This window comes from Temnothorax nylanderi, unplaced genomic scaffold (genome assembly GCF_030848795.1).
Source record: "Temnothorax nylanderi isolate EJ_2023f unplaced genomic scaffold, tnyl_v1.0 TNYL_tig0882_pilon, whole genome shotgun sequence".
In the NCBI taxonomy this organism is placed as follows: Eukaryota; Metazoa; Arthropoda; class Insecta; order Hymenoptera; family Formicidae; genus Temnothorax; species Temnothorax nylanderi.
Genome location: NW_027249944.1, coordinates 36107 through 51364, shown reverse-complemented (window position 1 = coordinate 51364; position 15258 = coordinate 36107). Strand labels below are relative to the sequence as shown.

The 15258-nt window shown below is 40.4% G+C and overlaps 1 pseudogene; it reads right to left on the bottom strand.

Moving 5' to 3' along the window:
• Positions 1-9141: 9141 nt before the first annotated feature.
• LOC139785775 (uncharacterized) lies at positions 9142-12703 on the bottom strand (annotated as a pseudogene).
• Between the last annotated feature and the right edge of the window lie 2555 nt (positions 12704-15258).

Sequence of the window (15258 nt, the reverse complement as noted above, 5' to 3'; positions counted from 1 at the left end):
GGAATATTACGTTAATTTACAGTAGACGCGCGGAATGCGCCGTTATCAAATCAGAGGATAATAGTAGAAAATTAAACTTACAACTACATAGAATATCGGCAAACGACACAGCCGAATACGCAATAATTGAAGTAAACGCGAAATAATATCAATAGAAAGTACGGTTGAGCGCGAAAGATCGCGAAATCCTGGTGTGTCACGCTCGGAGCGCGTGAACGCCACGTCCAAAGCCACGCGGGGATTCTGTCGCCAAATTCTTAATCCAGCGCAAGTAATAATCGCAGCGCAAACATCGTCCAAACGCAACACGCTATTGCCAGCGATATTGTAACGCGAAGAATGATGGGCAGAGGCCCTCGACATAACGCAAAATACTATAACTAACGCGAAAATACGAAGTTACCGCGAGTAACAATGAAATACAATAATAAACCGCAAATGCTATTCTAACGCGAATCGTATCCTAACGCGAGAATCAACCGAACGCAAGAAATCCAACGCGAATCATATTTCAACGCAATTATCCCAACGCAAGGAGCACCGAACGCGAGTAATAGTCCAACACAATTAATAACGCAAGTAATGCCGCGTGCGGAATTTAAGTCCCGACCGTACGAATTACGACGCACAATGAAACACGCGGTCGCGAACGCAAAGGTCGCGAGACATGGCGAATTCGCGATCTCGACATCCGTTTTGGACACGTCTACCGCGATCTCCAAGGGTTTGTAAGTTCGGTCGCGATCCCATGGCCACGAAACCAGTCCGGCGCCCCTCGCTTTCGCTATCGATCGCCATATCAACGCCTTATCAGCCAATACGCTAATTACCGAAGTTATTCTTGAGCGAAAGCGCGGCCCGGAGGGCGGTGTCGTGGCTTTACATACGGAATATTACGCGAGGCAACCTCACCAGTGATCTGCCTCCTCCCGAGGGTATGTTGCCGCCAAAGGTCGGGCCGATCGTCGTTGTCAGAACAAGGGCTCGAAAGGCCGGGCGTACTGTGCCACGTTAAACGACTTATCTCACTGGAGGACGATCCGAGAGTGCTCCCGAAAATTCGCTCGATGGCGGAATCGATAGCGCGCCCCACTCCGGGCGTACGCGGCCCTGCGACGCTATAGCGCGGACCAATTAGGGGTGAGCTCGCAGGCTCGCGACGTGTTCTTGTGCAGGGCCGTCAATCACGGCTCCCGCAGGACGCTTAATAGTTCCTCGCTCGCGCGGTGATTTCGCCGGGATTTTTCCCGGCAGTGGACGAGACGCTAATGTCTCCGTGCTCCCTCCGTTTCGGTCCGGGAATGGGGCCACCCATCCCGGAGTCCGGTCTGCAGATGAGGAAGACAGGTGAAGTTCATTCTGCCCCGGCGTCCCGGGGGTCCGCTTCTATGGGTCCGTCCGCCGCTGTGTCACGCGCCGCGCGCGTGTCCTCCTGCGCTCCCTTGTGCTTGTCGGCCCGCGAGTCTCGCCGCGGTCCGCCCTCGTCCCGATCGATCTATCGTTTCGATCCTCTCGGTCGACTCCGCATTTCGCGATCCGCTGCATGTCCTCAGGAACTCCGGTCTCAGCTCGGTGAGGCGCCACGCAATAGTACAAAAGAAAATAAAAAGGATCAGAACATGGCAAACGCGCTTAATTATGCCCCTGGAGATCTCGCATCGACTCTTGGGACCGTCCTCGGGCGCGAAGCGAATAATTATTTACCGAAAACCCGCGCCTTGTGACGGTGGATGGCGGGGCGCTGCCACGACGCAGCGAAACTGCAACGTCACAATACATACGAGCTTGTTCTGTATTTATTACTTTTAAATATTTCGCTAAGAAAATTCGTTCCTCGGTCCTTCAAAACCTTTTCTGGAATACCGTATTCAAATATTATTTCGTCACGAATTCTTTCGCGATCGTATTCGCTTCTTGATTAGGTACGGGTATCGCTTTACTGAATTTTGATAAATTATCCTGGAACGTGAGGATATATTTATTTCCGTTTTCGGTCATTGTCAAAGGTCCTACGATATCTAGAGCACATTTTTCAAACGGTTTATCCGCGGTGTCTGTAATTATTAATGGTGCTTTACTTTTTCGCGATAACTTATTCTTCTGACATAGTTCGCATTTGGCAATATAATTTTCGACGTCTCGTGTTAATCCTCGCCAATTATGCGTCAATCTTATTCGATTTATGGTGCGTTCCACTCCCTGATGTCCTCCTACAGGTGCATCATGGTATTCGTAAAGTATACGTTGCTTCTCTTCCTCGGTGTATCTTCTTTCGATGTCCTGGTCGTTGTTCTCATCCTTCTCTATCTTATTGATATCTGTCGGCACGTGTCGACTCAGCGCGTCAGCATTTCTATTCGCTTGACCGGCCTTATGTATAATAGTATAATCGTATTCTTCTAATTTTAATCTCTATCGCATTAATCGCGATCCGGGATCTTTTACGTTGAATAGCCAAACTAATGATTTATGGTCTGTCACTATTGTAAATTTTGTTCCATAAACGTATGGTCAAAAGTGTTTCACCGCCCATACTATCGCTAGTAATTCTTTCTCAGTAGATTATAATTTTGCTCGGCTTTAGATATCTTTTCTTGTGACAGTATGGCTCCGATTGCGTAATCTGAAGCGTCGGTAGTCACTACACTGAAAGAAAAGATTGGCTGCAGTAGCCTAGAATTGGCTGCGTCAGCCAATTTCAATGGTCAAATATGGCATAGCATTTCAGTCGGCTGCAGCAACCAATTTTCAATGCTACTATAAGCTTGGCTGGAGTTAATACGTGACTTTGCTGCTCCAACCAATTGCCTACTTTACAGGGGCTTGCTGATTGGCTACTCCCTAACCAATAACTCCCGCGCGATGGCCTACTAGTTGGTTGCTCCAGTCAACTTACTCCTGCATGGTGGCCATCCTGTTCATATTGTTACGACCATCTTATCTGATTGCGCAAACCATCTGCACGGAAAAAGTTATAATATATGAACACCTAAAAATATTACAACAATTTTTTCCGTGCAGATGATTTGTATATAATACATTCAGATAAGATGATAACAATATGCACAAGATTGAAGGCAACACCAAAATGCTTTAATCGGTTGATGGCCAGTTTTATTTAAGAACAAACAGCAAAAAATAGACAAATTATTTTCAAATGACATTAATTTATTTTCGAATGCATTTACACCGCATATTCTAAATTAAGGTAATTTTATGATAAAACATTAACATATTTGTCAGTACATACTCACAATGCATGCCTTGTAGAAATAAAGTATTTGCCATCATTCATTCTGACTGAAATAGCTGGAATGTGATCAAATAAATCATCAATGTTGATATAAGAAATTTTAGCACTCATTTGAACTTCATATGCATGCATATGTTCATCAAAGCCAATTGTTTTAAAAATAAAGCACACAAGGCAAACCTTAAAGCCCTCCGTGCAATATATCCTTTGAATCTCACCAAAGATAGGCAATTCAAAATTATCTGAACCAAGAACAACATATGTACCAATTTTGTATTTTGTTCCCTTATAATCAATCCATGGAACTTCTATGCAAGTTGCTCTAAATCAACAGAGATGGACGAATAATCTAAATTTTCGTTTTTAGGCAATTCGTCTAATATGTTCCCTGGCCCCATTTCAAATTTCCGAGTAAATCCTAGTTGACTTACTAATCTATAACACATTTGCAGAGATTCTTTGAACGCTAATGTAAAAGTAATGTTTCTTCTTGAGTATGTGGCATTAGCACGAATCTTGTTAAGCCTGTTCTTAGATTCTTGCCTCATTGTGCTAAATAAAGCTAATGGTCCTGACATTTCAAGCATTATAGGAAAGTGTAGCATAATATTATGCTTAGGTTTTAGTTTATCTTTAAAGAGTTTTTGGTACAATTTATGATGTTCAAAAATGAGCTGCTCCAACAATATCGATATTTCAGTCTGAATGTTAGTGGCAGCAACAATATCAAATATTTGGCGTAAAACAATATAAAAATGCCAGAATTTATTATCACACGGCACAAAGTCTCCAACTAAAAAACCGAACGTTAAAAAAAAATTTATCATTTCAGTACCTGACATACTTAAATGTTTATTTCTCACTTCCTCCTCTCTTACAAGTGGCGGCCTGTTCGAAAATCTGTTTATATAATAATCAAAACTTTTCATTCTTTCATTAAGCTCTTGAATTACAAAGTGTTTCTCATTGAACATTAAATGATATAATAAATGGCCCATTCCATATCGCAGACAACCTTCTGCCATCTCATGTAACAAAGGATCTAAAGCAAAGTTTTCATAAACATGAAACCCTTTAACTTCATTCCAAATTGAATATTCATTTAAACCAGAGTTGGATAGACCATCATGGATATCGTTTAAGTACTTTTCTCTCCTTCTCAAATTTTCTTTTCGTATAAAGCAATCTTTTTCACAATCTTCCTTTCGGGTAGTGCAAAAACGACAATAATAAGTGGCATTAAAACCCATTGAATAGCCTAATATTGTATTAAGTCCAAGATTGTCTCCAGTTAATAAACCAAGAGCAAAGTATACCTTTTGATCACCCTGTGGCAAATGTAAAACAATACCATAGTCCTGAAGAAAATTGATTTCATCTACTAATGTGCGAAACATAGCTTCATTTTTAAAATGGGCTCTATCAGATGCATGGAACAATAAAGTAACAAAAATTTCATTCAATGTAGAACGGTATTCTGGTGGAATACACGGAATAGTAACATAAGTTCCGTCTAGCTTTTGAATCGCTTTATGACTCCCCAAAGGATTATTTACTTCAAAGTCATCATAATAAACGAAAAGAGGGAAAACAATTTTGTCAGAAAAATAATCTGGTTCCTTTTTTCTCCACAATTTACCCTGAACAAAGTTAGATAATACAGCTGTCTCTTCCATTAGATATACCATGTAATTATAAATGATGTCAAACACTCCTGGAAGGCTAAGAAAGCTTTCAAAATTGTACGAAGAGGTAGGAACTGACCATGTATGGGTACAATGTCTTTAACCCGTTGACTGTGTATGACGGCTATAGCCGCAAAAACAAAAGTGGCCAAGAGTGTGTATGACGGCTATAGCCGCAACGTAGAAAAAACAAAGTAAAACTTTCTGAATTTGCTTGAAACTTGTTACTCGGGGGTTTCTGGGGTCGCTGATTACGAATCCGAAGTCAGATGTACAAAATTCAAAATGGCGGATCCAATATGGCGGATCAAAATTATAAAAAAGATTTGATTTTCATGAAATTTGGTACCCTTATGTTTTTTGGGTCTCTGAATCCGAATATGAAGTCAGATTTTCAAAATTCAAAATGGCGGATTCAATATGGCGGATCAAAATTACAAAAAAGTCTGATTTTCATGAAATTTGGTACCCTTATGTTTTTTGGGTCTCTGAATCCGAATATGACATCAAAATTAAAAAATGGCGGATGCAATATGGCGCTTCAAAAACAAAAACCATTATGGGAGCTCTAGTGTCAGGATGTTGAAGCCGTCAGCCGACTCGCGACTCACGAGCCCAGCCGCGAAGAAGAAGAAGCCGGAAATCCGGAATGTAAGTGTACTTGACGAGCCTCTCGCGATAAAGGGGAGGAAAGAAGATGATCGCGAGGAGGACCAGGTAAAGATATCGCCCAGATTAAAGGGGGCGTTACAAGACATCTACCGGTTGACGAAACGACCGGAGTAAGGTCTGAGCGGAGGCACAAATGTAAATACGTTCAATAGTATATAAGTGCGTTAGAATTAAGTGTTCATTAAGTTCGTTCCATCCGGAATATTAGTGCGCCGATAAATCAGTTTCTTACACTACCGATACAGGTAAAGTTTTCAGTTGACATTTCGTGCCTTTAAGTTTCGGTTTTGGTTTGCTTTGTTTTGATGAATTAAAGATGAATCATTGTTTTATTTTGATTAACCCGAATAAATAAAATCTAGTATAATTAGATTACAAAGTTTAGTTATCAAGTGGGCAAATAACGGTCCGCATTTAAAAGTTAAATTACCGGCGCGAGAATGGCGCATAGCTTGGTGGACCACTCATGGTAAATAGGGTACGGCGTTACCATCCATGGTAACAGCGGAGAGCATAGATCCCGCAACGAAATGAAATGGATATAAAAATACAAATTTGGTTGAGCGAAGTTAATCAAAGATTAAGCGCGTACAGATTCTTAGTTACGGGGTGAAACCCCTAAAAATAATATGATTAAAGTAATATTAGACCAAAAAAATGTTATTTTCGTTCGTTTATTTTATATCTACCATCATGGTATTCAATAAGTTTATCCGAATCCAGTCGTAATGGTTCGTGATCTATCACGCGTGGATCACAAAGACAAATCGAACACATACATTACGGAACGATGACCAAACTAGCGATGGTCAGCGGCTTGGGAAAAGTACTGGCGATAAATAAAAACTTGCCACATAGACATGTTCAAATCACTCCACAACGGTGGACTATACGCGGAAATTCCAAATCGAACGCGTACCGTGCGAGCGGCGCATACCACGGAGGCGCGGTCACGAAAACGAAGCAAAGAGCCATCGACCGAGCATCAGGGTGACAAAACCGCCTCAGGGGAGACCGATCGGATCGGCGACAGCAGCCACGATAGTGGCGCACGCGCGGTTCGCGAGTGGTGGAGGCCACTGAGGCGCGGCCACGCGATACGGCAAACTAAGCGACAGATCGCGCTAACCATGACCGGAGCGCGACAATGGGGACACGAACGGGTGGCCGGCGCAACGACACCGACGAGGGGGAGGCGCAAACCCCAAAACGCGGACCACGAGAACGAGACGTCAGCGTATCATGCCTCGGGCGTAGGGCATGCGGACGTATGGCGAGCGGTATAAATGGGAACGTGTGTACATGCGAAACCCTGAACCCAGCGTGTGGAGTAGCCGGTTAAATACGGCAAACATAGATAAAGGTAGGACATGCGATAATCGTAATAAAGGGACCAGAGTCTCGCATAGCAACAAGATTCGATCGAAGGTGATAGAATCGCGCGTAGCAACCATCGAAGGTACGAGAAGGAATGTTGTACGTTGAAGTAAATATGTCACGGGTGATTGATTTACGACTTTATTTGTGCGAACATATGGCGAGTACGAATAATAAATTGCGGAATGCGGAAGCCTTCGACACCTGCGTGAGCAAAGCCCATTGGTCGCTGGGGCGTAACTCGGACGGAGTGGGAGCGCCGCTGACAACCTATATAAGGGAGGACAGCCCGTGAATCGAGGAATTCGTTATCCGAACGCAAGGGGAACTCGTTCTCCGAGCGCGATAGAAAGGAACTGCCGACTTCGACGGTAGATTGTATTCGGAGGCGAATATCCCGCGGTAGTCGCGTTAAACCTAGTCATAACTTTACTTAAGCGAGCAGCTTGTAAACCTGAAACAAAAGGGAAATATATTATATTTTACCTATCACTAATTGAGAGTATAAATTAATATTCAAACGTGTGCGGTATCCTTACCTTCCCAACGTACTTACCTGATCCCGATCGATATTCGTGAAAGAGCCTACGTCTGTCCGGGGAGACACTACGTGGACGCTGCAGCGATCCGAGGGCGAGGACGGCGGTGCACAGCCAGGGTCCAGAAGGGTCCGAGAAGCGTGGTCCAGCGACGGTGGATGAAGATCCGGCGACACCCTGGGTAATCCGAGACGATAGAGAAGGGGAGTCAGCTAAGGGGAGTAAATTGAGTAAATCCGTAATTAGAGTCACGAATCCTTTCTCGGTTTCTAAGGGAAAAAAATCGAGTGGCGACCGTGTCGGTGACACTAGAATCACTGGTAAATGTAAGCATCACCCCTCCGTACGGTCACAATGTACTTATTGATTTATTTTGACAGTATAATCACATTACATTCAAATGTGGAATCGGCGGATCCAAAATGGTAAAATTTCTTTCTTATTAACCATTTTGAATATATTAATTATAATGTTAAATTTAGATTTAGAGATCTAAATAACTTCAAAATAATAATAATAAAATTCCGTCTATTTTTTGTAATTTTGATCCGCCATATTGGATCCGCCATTTTGAATTTTGAAAATCTGACATCATATTCGGATTCAGAGACCCAAAAAACATAAGGGTACCAAATTTCATGAAAATCAGACCATTTTTTGTAATTTTTATCCGCCATATTAAACCCGCCATTTTGAATTTTATAAATCTGACATCATATTCGGATTCAGAGACCCAAAAAACATAAGGGTATCAAGTTTCATAATAATCCGATGAACTTTTTTTTCAACACACTTTTGGCCCAAATAGTAAAATTCTCTTACACAGCCAATGGGTTAATAATTCGGCTATCAACTCTTTTTTCACTTACAACATTTTCAACAATATATGGTTGAGGCTTAATAAAATGATCTGTTGCCTGTAAAATTTTTATACGCTTATACTCAGAATTGAAATTCGTGAATAATTTAAGAACTGTATCAAATAAATCGAAAATATTCGATACTATCTTCTCAATAGATTCTGTTTCATTACACATAACACTTATAGCAGGCTTCAGAGATGATATAATACTAGAAAACAAGGCAGCTGTATCATCCATTACAATTTGAACATGGTTTCGGGGCAAAGTTGGATCTGCATACAATTTCGCAATGTAACGTAGCAAGTAGTTGTGAAGTTTGTCATTAATAGATGCTTTTGAGACCGATATATCCTGAAGAAAATCTGGAGAAAAATTAACATCTTCAGAGTCTGAGTCTGACGATCGTAAGTTAGCTCTATTACTTTTTTTAGCACTTTGAATACGACTCTTAAGGACAGAATTAGCTGGAAATTTATGATAGGATATAAGATGTTTTCGGAATTTTCTCCATGAATTATAATCTGATAAACATTTATTGGGGTACTTGACACTTATATTCGGTAATCTCATCAAATTTATGAGCAGTACTTAAATGCAAATGTAGAGCATTGACAGAGGTCAAAGTTAAATTACAATTTTGCCCTACACACTTTATCATTGTAATATTTTATTTTCGAACATTCAAAAATATCTAAAAATTAATTAAAGTTCAATGCAAAACAAAATTATTCCCAACTCAAAACTAAAGTAATTTAATTATCTGTTAACTGTAAATATTCATTCACCAATGTTGCTACACTTGGTACATGTTTATCCCATTGAGTTTTCAATTGATAAATAGCCTGCTGAAGAAAAAGCCATGGCTGACTACTCTGAAAGGGATAGGATGCATGCAAAGCCTGATACGCTTTGAAACACACATCTATTGCACGTAAAGGGCTCTCTACCTTATACGGAAAATTGTCGATATAAACATACGATTCTGTTATGTTTGCTGTATTTTCACCAATGATGACAGGGAACGGCTGAAGTTGCTTCTTAGCAGCAAATAGCTTCTGCCTCATGCGTTCCACTTGCACTTCCAAGTCTCGTAAAGCCTAAAAAACCAGTTTAAATTTGACAAAAACATTTTTCTAGAAGTATTTTTCACATCACCTTCTCTTTTCTCTTGCAATATTATTAATATGTTTTAAGAGGATGCTGAAATGACTGCTGAATTCTGATGTGAAATATCTGATGTATCCAATCCGAAAAAAATTACAATATCGATTTTTGTATCGTTTTCATCTGATATAGAATAATACTCTACTTTAATTTCGCACGTACTTTTATTGTTTAAGGGGATCCTGCAGCCGTATGATTTACCGACATTATCGTTTTTCGATGGATCTTTTAATTGGCTTTATAGAATTGCAAAAATCTTTTACAGAATTAAAGTCCGCACAAAAATCTAGGGTAACAAACGCGATTTTATATCAAAAACCCCAAAAATTAAAAATATTACTTATTTGGGCACATACAGCTGTCACCTGACGACAATATTTGCTTAAAACAAAAATTCTGCAGTTTATACATACATAATGTTTATCATCTGCCCTTGGGAAAACATGTAGGAATAATATCGTGCAAGTAGAAGTAAGATTCAATGCGTACAAAAAAAGATCCATCGAAAAATTATTTTAGTAATGCAAATACGGATGCAGAATGACAAGAAGAGCAGCAACAGTAGTTGCCGAATCTTGCGAGAGATGGCGAGCAATCATACAAGGACAGATGTCATTTCGTTAGACAAAGACAGATATAGGGAAAACAAAATTAGAAAGGTTGACATTATCGACATCGAGGAAGTTCGCCTGTCACTGCAGGATCCCCTTAAAAGCATTTTTAAATCTGTGCAACTAATACGACGTAAACATTACAGAGAAAAGTCTCACACACACTATATATACAGGATAGGCTATTTTAATCTACGCACTAAAATCTCTCAAAATCAGACCATGCAAATTTCTCTTCTTAAACTTTCTTGTAACTTCGACCAGTTGCAAGATATTTACCCGGACATTTATGGACGGACACCCTGTAGATATTTTTTTTTTCGATAAAGTTTTGAAGTTTAACATCTCCAAAGACAGAAATATCTATTACCTTGATATGCAGCAGGAAACCAGCACTTAAATCTGCAGCCGTAGGACGCCACTTTCCAACATTTTTTGGAGAGAAAAGTGTTGGGATTGCTAGCAACACCTCCACAGTTTCCTCTGAAAGTAAGTAGACCTTGGAAAGAGTTTCTATTGAAAAGAGGGAGAAAAGCTAAAATTTTTTTAATGTATTACCTTCAGGAGTTGAGGATTTTATGTTAGTCTTTAAAAGACTTTTTATTCTTTGAACAATTTTCTCCCAATTGGACAAAAGTTGCATTGAATTATTAGGGTACAAGTAGCTGAAATCTTGTTCCAACTGAAATTGGACAAACACAATATTATTTTCAAATATTTAAAAAATAGAATAATAAAATTTTAACCCTAGCAATTTACCAAAATATAACCCCAAGGCTGTCGCAAAATACGAAATTCATTGAAGTAGTCAGTAATTGCACCAATAAAGTGTTTGCCTTTTTTCTGTCTGCATTCTGTACTTCTGAGTTTCAAAAGTCTTATGGAGGCAGTCTCTTTCCACTTTATAATGGCCTCATTCTGTGGCTCCAGGCATCTCCGTAACCACTGTAGGTTATCTAACTGTGTTTCTGAAAAGCCCGCTCCTATGTGTGGTCATAATATCATAATATATAATATATATAAAACTGTCATTCATAATATATCATCATATATAATATCCTGTAGTTATAGTATCAAATGAGTATAAAATGAGTATCAAATGAATATACCATTAAAGTCATGAGAGTCATTCACGTCCTGCTTCTCTTCCTGTAAATTGCCACTCCGAAGCTCTGCTTTTTGAAGTTTGCCAATTAATTTCGTGTACTGATCGTATAGCTTTCCTTTAGGTTGTACTGCTCGATCAGTCCCAGTAGTCTTCTTTCTTCTCGGAATGTACCAAGTATCCTATTCCAAATAAAATAGAATGTAGCATAAATAAAGAGAGCATAGAAGTCTACTATTAAAAAATTAAAAAATAATAAAAAATATTTAAAACTTACTACAATTTCCGTAGGAAAAAGTTCTATGATTTGTTGACTAAGTCGCTTGAAATCATCCGAAGTAATTCTGTAAGAAATGTATATCATTAATTTTGTTTATATTCATAGTAATTAGTAATTACTAATTACAGTAAATGTGAAATAATTCGAACAGCAGATTATTGCACCACACTCACCGTTTGTTCGGATCACTAGCTAACTCTGCAGTTATTATGTATTTTGCTAAATCAGATCTCAGAGCGTTGTCGAAACCTTAATTTTTATACAGACCAAAATAGCTCTTGCCATCACTTGTTCGTTCAAGATAAAGCCTTACATCCTACAACAATATTTAACTTGTAATTTTTTATTACTTTAAATAATGACAATACTTAATAAGGACTTACATTTGAAACACAAGTATGTTGTCGGTTTTCATTGAAAGAATTTTTCTTGCAACGTTTTACTTGCTGTGACTGTGATACCTCCTCAATCTGTATTGACAGGGGATCAGTAGGGAATTCCTCATTAACTGGTAATTCTTCATCAACTTTTTGTTCTTCAGGTACAGCAACGATTAATTCTTCAACAAGACTACCATCGGCAGCAACAATGGTATTTATTGTCTCAATAGCTCTATCTTCCAGAATTACTGCATTCTCAACCTGAAATAGAAAATAAAAGCGAAAAAGCGTGAAAGGTTAAATGAATAATTTAAAACTAACAGAGTACATATATTTTACCTTCATTGATAAAGACACTTTTGTCCATAAGTTCAATTTATCTATCGCATTTACGCGGGATGTCTTATCCGGTTTCGGCAAAGAAAAACGGTTCGCGTATCTGCTTGTACGACATTTTCTTCCGTGATGTCCGTATTTTCCGCATTTTTGACATTGGATTATCGGTCGGTTATCACGCGGTTGCGGTGAGTACGCATAAGTATTTTTGGAACGCGGCGGATTTCTACTCGGTCCGTTTACCTTCTCTTCCGCGCTCGCTCCGGCAATCGCTTCTTGCAAGGTTGCAAAATGCTGAGCTCAAACAAGTAACTTGATCTCGTCTCTCAATCCTAATTGGAAATTCTGTAATGCCTGTTGTTGAATCGTTTCTAAGATAGTTTGCTTGCTTTCTATGGTGTGATTTCTTCCTTCTATCATGGAATCATATAATTCCATAGCTAATTTATCTGCTCTTAATCCGAATGCTCTTGCGCTTTCTCTGGATTTTTGCTTGAGTGTATTAAATTCTAATTGCAAGTGTGTTGTGCTTTTTCGACTAAGATAACAAACTTCTAACTCTTTCTTTAATTGTGCGAAATCTCGTATCTCTCGCGTTTGGAAATCTATCATTGCTCTTCCTTTTAATTTCATACATAACATTGCTTCTAATAATGTTCCTTCTTCTATGGGATTTATGTTTTTTATTGCGTATGACGCGGCGCTCAAAAATTCTTGTAATTTACTCGAGGTTCCGTCGAACTCGGGTATCATGTCTCGTGCCTCTTTTATGTTGGGAGATTTATAATGACCGCCCTCTGCCAACGAGTTGCACCTACGAGTGGCGCTGTCTCTTCCAAAATACACTAGAGGCAGTGCTGACACCTTTTTATTTTAGTTACCGCCAACTGAGGGCGCTATCGTATTTTTTCCTTTTCTAAAGTAACTAACGTTCATTCTTCACTTCCGTCCTTAATCTCGCCCGTGACACATTGTAAACGTGTGCGCAATAAAGTTTCGTACTGTATAAGATAGATATACTGTTTTGTTTCGTTCTCGTGTAACTATCCTAACCCGTACCTCGCCGTACTAAATACCTGTTACACTTCGACACTGCCCAACAGGTTATGGGCCCAGGGCCGGTGAGTGCGAGAGATTAGAATTTTCGTCGTTACAAAAGACGTTAAGATGGCAGATAGCTTGCGTTTTACTTTCCCGAAACTGAACGGTGCGAACTGGCAAACATGGAAGAAGTTGATGCAGATGCTTCTAGAACGAGAAGATCTGTGGGATATTCTCACGAAACCGAAGCCGGAAGAGGCCGATCCTACATACAATGATTGGAAGAAAATAGATCGCAAGGCGCGTTCTACAATCGGATTGTTCCTGGAGGTGAGCCAGTTGCCCTTAATTAAGAAAGCGACGACTGCACGCGATACGTGGGCTGCTCTTAAAGCTTACCATGAAAAAGCGACGGTTTCGAAGAGAGTGCTGCTGCTGAAGAGGATGTGCCGGGTGGAGCTTGGAGAAAGCGGGAACTTGGACAAGCACTTGATGGAAATAGAGGATCTTTTCGATCAGCTCGGCGATGCAGGTCAGGTTCTAGACGAACCTTTTAAAGTAGCGATGATATTAGCTAGCCTGCCGGATTCATACGAAAGCCTCATTCAAGCGCTGGAGAGTCGACCGGAAGATGATTTGACGCTCGATTTTGTCAAATCGAAGCTGCTGGATCAGCATTCGAAACGTGTTGCAAAGGGCGGTGCAACAGACACCGAAAAAGCCATGAAATCCGAAGCAAAAGGAGGCAAGACAGAGAAGACTTGTTATTTTTGCAAGAAACCGGGACATTTTCGCAAGAATTGTCGAAAGTTTTTGGCGAAGAAGAATGAAGGCAGTTCTACCAATAAGAAACAGGACGGCAAGGACGCCAAGGACGCAGAAACAAAAGCGAAGCATGTGCAAGATTCGAGCGAGACGGTTTCTTGGCCGGTGGAAATGGCGACTGGATTATCGACAGCGGTGCGACATGTCATATGACAAATAATAAACATTTTTTCTCATTATTCACAGAGAGAGTATCCGACGTGTCATTGGCGGATGGAAAACGAGCAAAGGTGACGGGTTTCGGCGACGGAATAGTCATAGGTGTAAATGACAATGGCAAGCCCGTGAAAATAACCTTGAAGGATGTCTTGTATGTTCCTGAGTTCGAGGGAGGACTTCTTTCGGTGAGTCGAATGGCAGAAAAAGGATTCTCTGTAAAATTTGATGAATCTGACTGCAGGATCCTGAACGCGGCTGGAAATGTAATAGCTGTTGGCGAAAGACTCGGAAATTTATACCGACTGAAGATAGCAAACCAGTCACTGAAAGCTGTCGGTAATCATCACGAACGATGTCAGCATACGTGGCACCGGAGATTTGGACACCGGGATCCGGAAGTGATTCGGGCGATAGCTGCGAAGAACTTAGCGAGCGGATTTAACGTTACTGATTGTGGCAATCGTATCGTTTGCGAATGTTGCCTCAAGGGCAAGCTTGCTCGCATGCCTTTTCCCAAGTCGGCAGATCGAAAAACAAAACAGCCATTGGAATTAATCCACACCGATCTCTATGGACCGATGTCAACTACCACGCCTGGAGGTAATAAGTACTTCATGACCATGATCGATGATTATAGTCGTTTTACAGCTGTATATTTGCTGAAAGCGAAGTCTGAAGCAACCAGTAAAGTGAAGCATTACGTTCGTTGGACGGAGAACTTGTTCGGACGCAAACCTACTGTTATTCGATCCGATGGCGGCGGTGAATATATTTGTCAGGAATTACGACGTTTCTACGAGTCCGAGGAAATAAAGGCGCAGTTTACAACTCCTTACACTCCGCAGCATAATGGAGTAGCTGAGAGGAAAAATCGAAGCTTAACTGAGATGGCGAAGTGTATGCTGCTGGATGCTGATTTGCCAAAGAAATATTGGGGTGAAGCCATCCTGACAGCAACGTACCTGCAA